General features: G+C 35.7%; 1 pseudogene; it reads left to right on the forward strand.

Annotated features, from left to right (window-relative positions):
- The first annotated feature begins 6,316 nt into the window (after positions 1–6,316).
- LOC101684523 lies at positions 6,317–8,228 on the forward strand (annotated as a pseudogene).
- The last annotated feature ends 1,985 nt before the right edge of the window (positions 8,229–10,213 follow it).

The following is a 10,213-nucleotide window of genomic DNA, read 5'->3' on the forward strand; positions in this document are numbered from 1 at the left end:
CCTGCTTTGTTGAAGATTAGTTGACCATAGAGTTGAGGGTCTATTTCTGGGCTCTCTATTCTGTTCCATTGATCTATGTGTCTGTTTTTGTGCCAGTACCATGCTGTCTTGATGATGACAGCTTTGTAATAGAGGTTGAAGTCCGGAATTGTGATGCCACCAACTTTGGCTTTCTTTTTCAATATCTCTTTGGCTATTCGAGGTCTTTTCTGGATGGCCAACAGACACATGAAAAAGTGCTCCATATCACTCAGCATCAGGGAAATACAAATCAAAACCACAATGAAATATCACCTCACACCAGTCAGAATGGCTAAAATCAACAAGTCAGGAAATGACAGATGCTGGCGAGGATGCGGAGAAAGGGGAACCCTCCTACACTGTTGGTGGGAATGCAAGCTGGTGCAGCCACTCTGGAAAACAGCATGGAGGTTCCTCAAAATGTTGAAAATAGAACTGCCCTATGACTCAGCAATTGCACTACTGGGTATTTACCCTGAAGATACAAACGTAGTGGTCCAAAGGGGCACGTGCACCCGAATGTTTATAGCAGCAATATCTACAATAGCCACACTATGGAAAGAAGCTAGATGTCCATTAACAGATGGATGGATCAAGAAGATGTAGTATATATACACAATGGAATACTATGCAGCCATCAAAAGAAATGAAATCTTGCCATTTGCGACAACATGGATGGAACTAGAGAGTATCATGCTTAGTGAAATAAGTTAAGCAGAGAAAGACAACTATCATATGATCTCCCTGATATGAGGAAGTGGTGATGCAACATGGGGGCTTAAGTGGGCAGAAGAAGAATCAATGAAACAAAATGGAATTGGGAGGGAGACAAACCATAAGTGACTCTTAATCTCACAAAACAAACTGAGGGTTGCTGGGGGGAGGGAGGTTGGGAGAAGGGGGGTGGGATTATGGACATTGGGGAAGGTATGTGCTTTGGTGAGTGCTGTGAAGTGTGTAAACCTGGTGATTCACAGACCTGTACCCCTGGGGATAAAAATATATGTTTATAAAAAATTTAAAAAAAATGTCAGTGTTTAGTCAGTTATTGTGTCCTCAGCTCTCCATGTATGGGTTCAGTAAAGTTTTTTTTTTTTTTTTAATTGTAAGGATATCCCCAGATGAGGCTGTCAGAGTGATACTGCAAAGTATGAGATGAAATTTACCCTTTAAGAAAGAATGGCATGGCTTCACAGAAGTGGAAAGCAGAATGACAATTGCTAGAGTCTGGGGTGGGGGCTAGGGAGATAGTGGTCAAAAGTACAGACTTTCAGTTAGGCATAAGGTAAATAAGTTCTGAAAATCTAATGTTCAGCAAACTGATTATAGTTAATAATACTGTATTGTATATTTGAAATTGCTAGGTGAGTAGATCATAAATGTTCTCACTTAAAAAGATAACCATGAAAAAAAGAATGATATGGATTTTAATCTTTTAGTTCTAGGTCTAACATTTACTGTCAGCTAGTGAAAATTAAATTAACATAAACCTTAATTACTCAAATCGTAAAGCAGGAATAATAATGTCTTAGCAAGAATATGTATACTGGGTTCTGAAAAATAAGGCATGTAAAATTTACAAACCAGAAAGTATAGTGTTAACATTATGACCCAGGATCCTTCAAGCAAGGTGCCAGTGCAGATGTCTATTGCCTGAATCTGAGGCAGACTCAGGGATTGATATAGTTGTAATTCAGTGGTATGTATCCCTTGTGAGGAGCCTTAAGGCCTTCCTTTATTTTGGTTTTGATAATTTCAAGAAAGAGAGATTTTGTCTATTGGTGAATGCTTCTGTCAGTACCCCTAAAGTCCACACTTTTTAACTTTCCAGTGATAGAAGTCACATGGGTGTATCTGGCCAAACAGGGCTAACAGTCATAAGATTCACTGTCCTGACTGAAAAAATAAAAAAAAACAAAATGCACAGGATAATAGTTTTCAGGATAATTGATATCAGTCACTAAAGGAGAATAGAAATAAAGAGAGCTGTAACACTGTCCCAATTTACCAATGACAAAGTTTCCAAGCTGCAATACAAATAAGGGGAACAAAAGTAGAGCCAGTAATCTCTCTGAGTGGAGGATATGAAACTAAGAATCTGCAGAAAACAAGGCCATTACAGTCCACAAACCAGATTATGGGAAATAAAAGAGCAACATAAAGAACCACAGAAATCTGAAATGGTCCTTACTAGTATTATGAAGAATATTGACCCAAATATTTGTATAAGACAGTTACATTGGAGAATCACCCAGTAGATTATTAGGAACAATACTCAGAGCTCACATGGGACCAATAAAAGTACCAATCTTCAATAGCCAGGCTAGACTATTTTAAATTCTCACAGCATTGTGGGGAATACTAAGTTTCTTGCCTCTGTAGCGGACAATAAGAACTGCTCTTATCTACCTAACAAATTTTTAAAAAGCAAACCTTTTTAAAATTTATAAAAGCAAAAAAAACTTCAAGTTAACTGTGTTACACAATAATGCTCAAGAATCTTTATATGGAACAAATAAATATAGCCCTCAGCCAAAATTACCAAACATAGAGAGGGAAGAAAATATTATCTGTAATAAAAAAAAAAAAGAAAAAGAAAAAGAAAAAATATCAATCAAGACTGACTCAGAACTTTTACAGATGTTAGAATTAGGTGAAGACAATGAAAGTTATTAAAAATTAACCATATTTCACATATGCAAAACCTTAAGTAGATGTATTGAGGGTATGAAAAACTTTACTCTGAAGATGCAAATGCCAACATCTGAGGAACAGTTGCTATGGATAGAATAAATGGCCGATTAATTATTGCAGAAGAAAATGTTAACTAAAAATTAACATTGCTTAAATACATAACATGGAAGAGTTTATAAAAGTTTTTTTTTTAAAGATGTAAAAATCAATAAAATAGAAAAGAGCATAAGTATAATAAAATCCTTGAAGAAGAGAGGAGACATTGATAGAAAAATAATTTGAGGAAATGTGATTTTTTCCAAATATGATGGAAACTGTGAACCCACAGATCCAAGAAGTTCAGTGAATCCCAGACACAAACAAAATTCAAACTAAATTGCAGCAAGGTACATCATAGTCAAATTCCATAAAACCAGTGATAAGGAAAAAAAATCTTAAAAACAGTCAGAGAAAGACCTATTGTATACAGAGGAACAAAGGTAAAAGAGAAAGCAGATTTCTTGCCAGGAACATTGTAACTGAGCTGATAGTGGAGCAACATCTTTAAATTATAAAAGGAGAAAATTATATCAACACAGAATTCTAAGACCTCTGTAATAGCTTTTAAAATAATGAAAGCAAAAATGACATTTTCAGAAATACAAAAGTTGATCGCCTCTCGACCTTTTGGCTAAGATCATGTGCAGAAATACAAAAGTTGAAAAAATCAATCCCTGTCAGGTATACTCTACAAGAAATGTTAACAGTATCCTTCGGTCAGAAGGAAAAGTATACCAGGTGTAAACATGGATCCCCAGGAAGAAAAAATAGCAAGATAAATGGTAATGATGTGTAGTTGATGGATTATTGTTTAAACAAAAATAATACTCTGGAGTTGATATAGATATGTACATAAAATGTAAGTAAGCAGTACCATAAACATGGAAAAAGGGAAATGTAATATTTTTGAAATATTCTTATGCTATACCTCTGATAGCACATTTGTATGTAGGATGTGATAACTTAAAGCTGTATACTATAAAATATAAAGTACCATTGAAATAAAAAATAACTGTAGCTAACAAACCAACAGTAGAAGATGATCACAAAAATACTCAATCCAAAATACAGCAAGAAAAAAAAGAACAAGAAAGAAGAGGAGGAAAAAAGAGAAAAAAGGAATGAAGAAAGAAAAGGAACAAAGAATATTTAAAACAACTAGAAAAAAATAGCAAAATGATAGACTTAAACTTACCACACCAACAACAGCGTTAGATGTCATTGGCCCCAAATCTCCAGGAACAGGAATAGATTATCATACTGAATGAAAAAGCAAGAAAAAACTCTGTTACCTTTAACATACACACTCAAGATATAAAGAAATGGATTAAAAGTAAAAACACAGGAAAGTTATAACATACTTTAATCAAAAGAAAGTTGGAGTACCTATATTCTCAGATAAAATAAATTTCAAAGCAAATAATGTTTTCAGGGCAAAAGAAATCATTGCATAATGAAAAAGTAAGCTAAAGTAATTAAAGTTTGGGATGCCTGGGTGGCTCAGTCAGTTAAGTGTCTGCCTTTGATCAGGTCATCATCTCAGGGTACTGGAATAGAGCCCCAAGTTGGACTTCCTGCTCATTGGAGAGTCTGCTTCTCTCTCTCCCTCTGCTCCACCCCACCCCCACTTATGTTTTCTCTCTCTCTCAAATACATAGATAAAATCTTTGAAAAGTAATTAAAAATCCTAAATGTCTATGCATCCATTAACAGACCTTCCAAACACATGAGCAAAAACTAAAAAGAATTCTATAAAAAATAGACAGTTTCACCTGTATGGCTACAGATTGCTATAGCCTATTTCCAATATTGGTAAAAAGAGTGGACAGGATATCAGTAAAGATATAGATTATCTGAACAATGCTATCAACCAAATTTACCTAATTGATATTTATTCAACAGAATACTCTTTTTCTTTTCTTTTTTTTTTTGCACATAAAGACACAAGGGTTCATATCAATAACATTTATACCTTAGGAAACTAGAAAATAAACTGTAAATGTAATTTAAACAATAAAATAGAAATAATGAAAACAGAAGAGAAATCAATAAAATGAAATTTAGAAAAAGAAAAACCAAAAACTTATAACTTTGAGAAGACCAATAACATTGTTAAACTTTTAAATAAATACCAAGGAAAAAGTAGGAATATACAAATTACCAGTGCCAGAAATGAATGATATTATATCCCTATGTATTCCACAATCTGAAGAGGGTGATAAGTGTTTATGAAAATGATGGTGAATTCTTTCAAACTTTAGGGAAAATATTGTAATACAATTCCACGCAGAGTATTTTCAGAAATTTGCAGAATAATAATATTTTTCAGTTTATTTTAAGAGACCTAAATTACCCTAATACTAATCATAGAAACAGATTAGGAGCTAACAAATTACTGTTATCCCACATAAATATAAGTTTAAGTGATATAAACTATTTTAGCAAATTGAATCCAGCAATATAAAAGAAAGTTGTCATGACCAAGTAGGATTTATCCCGGGAGTAAAAAGTTGATTTAGTAATCAATTTAGTAATCAATAATAAAAATCAATGTAATTTATCATATCAAACTAAACATAAAAACTGTATGATAATTTTAAGAGGCACAGAAAAAAGCACTTGTCAAAATCCGACATCTATTTTTGCTATAAAATATCAACAATATAGAAATAACAAAAGAATATTCTAATCCTAATAAACTGTATCTTTAAAAAACTCTATAATGAATGACTACTTACTAATGGAAGTTACTGACCTCTAAGATCAGGAGGAAAGCAAGATTTTCTCCTCTCTACAGTTTTAGTTTATTTTGTACTAGAGATTGTACCCACTTCAATTAAAAAAAAAGTCACACTGATTAGGAAGAAAGAAATAAATATTGCTCACAGACTACCTGAATGCCAATGAAGAAATACAATGGACTTATAAACAAAAAAAATTAAATATAACCAACAAAACCTACAAGTATTAAGTTAATTCAGCAAATTAGTAATATCAATACAGAAGAATCAAATGTTTTCTATATAGTACCAAGGTACAACCCCAAAATGAATTTTGAAACAATTAGCAACAAATAACATGAAATATTTAGTGATAAATATGATGAAAGAGGTGCTAAACCTGTACACTAAAAAGGACATAACCCCTTTGCCGAGAGAAATTAAAGAGAGTCTAAATGAGTATAAAGGCTGAAGACTCTTATGTTGTTAAGATATCAGGTGTCACCATAAGTGACTCTTAATCTCACAAAACAAACTGAGGGTTGCTGGGGGGAGGGGGGTTGGGAGAAGGGGGTGGGATTATGGACATTGGGGAGAATATGTGCTTTGGTGAGTGCTGTGAAGTGTGTAAAGCTGGTGACTCACAGACCTGTACCCCTGGGGATAAAGATATATGTTTATAAAAAATAAAAAATTAAAAAAAAAAAAAGATATCAGGTGTCCGCAAAGTGATCTATGGCTGCATAGGAAATCCTAATCAAAATTCCAGCAGGCTGGCCAATAAGCATATGAAAAGATGTTCAACATCACTAATCATAAGAAAAATGAAAGTCAAAACCACAATGAGGGTTGGGAGCATGGAACAAATGCCTGACTAGGGCAAGGGCTATTCATGGAGGACAGCAGCTCAAATTCTTAAACAAAATTGAAGAAGCCAAGGAAACCTACGAAAAGGTTTGAAAAGATGAAGAAAATAATCTTCAGCTCAAAGAGGGTTTACAGAATATGGAGGCTAGGTTGGCAGAGTGGAACTTTATGAACCCTTTAAACATGCCCAGTCTGTACCAGAAGTTGGAGAGTCATCCCCGAACAAGGATGCTGCTCACTGATCCTACCTACTGGGAGCTGATCGAGCTGATAACTACAAAACAAGCCATCTGACCTGGACACAAAACTGAGATCCCCAGATCCTGACTACTCTCAGTGTCCTGCTGGGAGTTTATATGGGCAGTATGAATGAGAGGAGGAATCTGGAACACCTCCCCATCTCCTCTTTCCTAGAAGGACACCAAGCCAGGACCAGTGGAAGAAGAATAAGAAGCAGGCACTGAAAGGGAAAGAGTTCGGGAACGAGGCCTACAGGAAGAAAAACTTTGACACAGCCTTGAAGCCCTGTAACAGAGCCCAGGACTTGGAACCCACCAACACGACTTACATGACCAATCAAGCAGCCCTACATTTTAAGAAAGGCAACCATACAGTAAGAAGGCCATTGAAGTGGGGCAAGAAAACTGAGAAGACTATGACAGATTGCCAAAGCTTATGCTTAAATTAGCAACTCCTGCCTCAAAGAAGAAAAGTACAAGGATGTCATCCATTTCTATAGCAAGTCTTTGGCAGAGACTGAACCCCAGATGTACTCAAGAAATGCCAACAGGCAGAGAAAATTCTGAAGAAGCAAGAGTGGCTGGCCTGTATCAATCCCGACCTAGCCTTGAAGGAGAAGAACAAAGGTAATGAATGTTTTCAGAAAGGAGACTATCTCCAGGCTATTAAGCTTTATACAGAAGCCATCACACAGAATCCAAAGAGGCCAAATTGTATAGCAGTGAAGCTGTACAAACTCCTGGAGTTTCAGCTGGCACTCAAGGACTGTGAGGAATGTATCCAGCTGGAGCCAACCTTCATCAAGGGTTACACATGGAAAGCAGCTCCACTGGAATCAAGGAAGGACTACACAAAAGCCACAGATATCTACCAGAAGGCATTAGATCTGGACTCCATCAGTAAGGAAGTGGCAGACAGTTACCAACATTGTATGGTTGCCCAGTACAACTGCCAGACAGCCCCAAAGACATGCAGTGATGGGCCATAGCCAAACCTGAGGTGCAGCAAGTAATGAGTGACCCAGCCATGTGGCTCATCCTGGAACAGATGTAGAAGGACCCCCAGGTGCTCAGCAAACACTTGAATCCTATAATAGCACAGAAGATTCAAAAGTTGATGGAAGCAGGTCTCATCACAGTTCAGTGATGACATGCTCATCATCCCCTTCCCTTCTCTCTAGTGTGGAAAGAGGAGTTGGGACTGCCACAAGCAGTGTGGAATAGAGGGGTGAGCAGGGAAAAGTGAAAAACTTCTCTCTATGTATTTACATAGACCTATGTGGAAGATACAGAGACTCATATTCTCCATACTGGCACTGCCCAGCACAGGCGTGGTACCTTCCACTGCCCTAAGGTTCCCTGTTCCCTTCCCTGCCCTAAGTAGCTGTCTTAGCTGCTCTCTCATAGTTGGTTATTTTTTATATGGAACAGTGGGCATGTATGGGGAAAGGAGGCTGTTCTTTCCCGACCTCAGGTCCCAACTCTCTTCACATTGTTAACTCCACATCCCCATGTGCCCTTCTCCAATAATGCAGCCCATTCAGGTGTGATTATTTACTTTTAAAAAAAATTTCACCTTAAACCCATAAGGATGGTCACTATCAAAAGAACAGAAAACAACAAATTTGATGAGTATGTGAAGAAATTAGAACCCTTATGTGCTGTTGGTAAGAATGTAAAATGGTACAGCCATTATGGAAAAAACTTAGAGATTTCCTTTGAAATTAAAAATAGAATTACCATATGATTCAGGAGTCCCACTTCTGGGTGTATTTCCAAAAGAATTTAAAATAGGAGCTCAAGGCATATTTGCATACTCATATGCATTGCAGCATTATTCACAATAGCCAAGTGGTAGAAGCAATTCAAGTGTCCATCAGCAGATGAATGGATAAAGACAATGTGTTATTTACACACAGCAGACTATTAGACAACCTTAAGAAAGAAGGAAATCTTGTCACGTGCTATATTGTGGAGTAACATTGAGGATATTATGCTAAGTGAAATAAGTTGGTCGCATAAGGACAGCTACTGTATGCCATCGATAGGAAGTATCTTAAGTAGTCAAAATCATAAAAACAGAAGAAAGGTGATTGTCAAAGTTTGCAGGGAAAGGGGATTTAATGGTCGTAGAATTATAGTTTTGCAAAGTGAAAAAGTTTTAGATATCAGCTGTGCAAGAATGTTAGTATATTTAATACTACTGAAATGTAGACTTAAAAAATAGTTGAGATAGTAGATTTAATGCTGTGTTTTTGTGTTGTTAACACACATACACACACACACACATGCACACACACACCTGGGAAGATTTCTTGTATAACTTGATAAGGCCATTACAAAAATTGATAGGGAAATGCAAAGAACTTAAAACAATGAAATCAACTTGAAAAAGAAGAACAAAGTTAGAGAGCTAGAAAGCCACCTGATTTCAAGGTAAACACTACCTCAAAACTTTACATAAATCTACAGTGATCAAGGCAAATTTTTATTACAAAGAAATGACTAGATCTAGATAACAAAGAATCTTATAAAAGATACAGATATATATGGAAGACTGATTTTTGACAAAGGTACAATTCAGTGGAGGTATTGTAGTTTTGTTTTCAACAAATGATGCTGGAATAATGGAAAGTTCATTTGCAAAAAAAAAAAATCTTTAAAACATCCCTCACACGCATTTGTAAAACAAGCAAATAAGAATTTGAAAAGATAGTTATTATGATTAATCATAGGAAAACTAAAATTAAAACCACAAAGAAATATCACTATCTAGTAGAATAGCTAAAATAAAAACAACTGACCATTAGCAAGTGTCTTGAGAGGAGGAGGAACTGGAACTCTCACTCATGACCAGTGAAAATATAAAATGATACAATTACTTTGGGAAACATTTTAGAGGTTTATTATAAAGTTAAATATACACATACCATGTGAATGAAACACTCTTCTTCTAAGTATTTAAGAGAAAGAAAGCTTAGAGCCAGACTTCCAGTGAGTGTTCATAGTAATTTTGTTTGTGATAGCCCTAAATGGAGAACAGTCCCAGGGTCCATCAGCAGATGCTTGGAAGAACAAATTGTGGTGTATACATATAATGGAATACTACTCAGCTACAAATAGGAATGAATTATTGATAATGCAAATACATTGATGGAGCTCAAAGAAAAGGAGTCTGACAAAAACTGAAACACATACTCAGTGATTCTACAAATATAAAATTTTAGAAGATGCAAATAAAGCTCTAATGACAGAGATCTGTGGTTGCCTGGAACGAAGAGTACATGTGTGTTGGGCAGGAGGGAGAAAATAAATATGTCACGAAGAAATATTTTGGGGTGATATCTATGTCTATTACCTGGATTGCAGTGATTGTTTCATAGGAGCAATACCTATGTCAAAAGGTACTGTTGACCTTAAACATAAAGCTATCTATTATTTTACCAGCAAAAATGGGTTTACTTGGAAATAGCAGAGAATTGCAATTTGGAACAGGCAAAGTATGGTAAAATCTTAGGAAAGTCCAGAGAATAAAGGAGAGGATTGCTCTTTCAGGGGAGAAAAAGAAAAAAAAAGATGAGTTGAGAGAGCTGTTAACAAACAAAAAGTCCATTGAAGTAAACCAGGAATTAG

Source organism: Mustela putorius, unplaced genomic scaffold (genome assembly GCF_011764305.1).
Source record: "Mustela putorius furo isolate JIRA1106 unplaced genomic scaffold, ASM1176430v1.1 tig00003974_pilon_pilon_pilon, whole genome shotgun sequence".
NCBI lineage: Eukaryota > Metazoa > Chordata > Mammalia > Carnivora > Mustelidae > Mustela > Mustela putorius.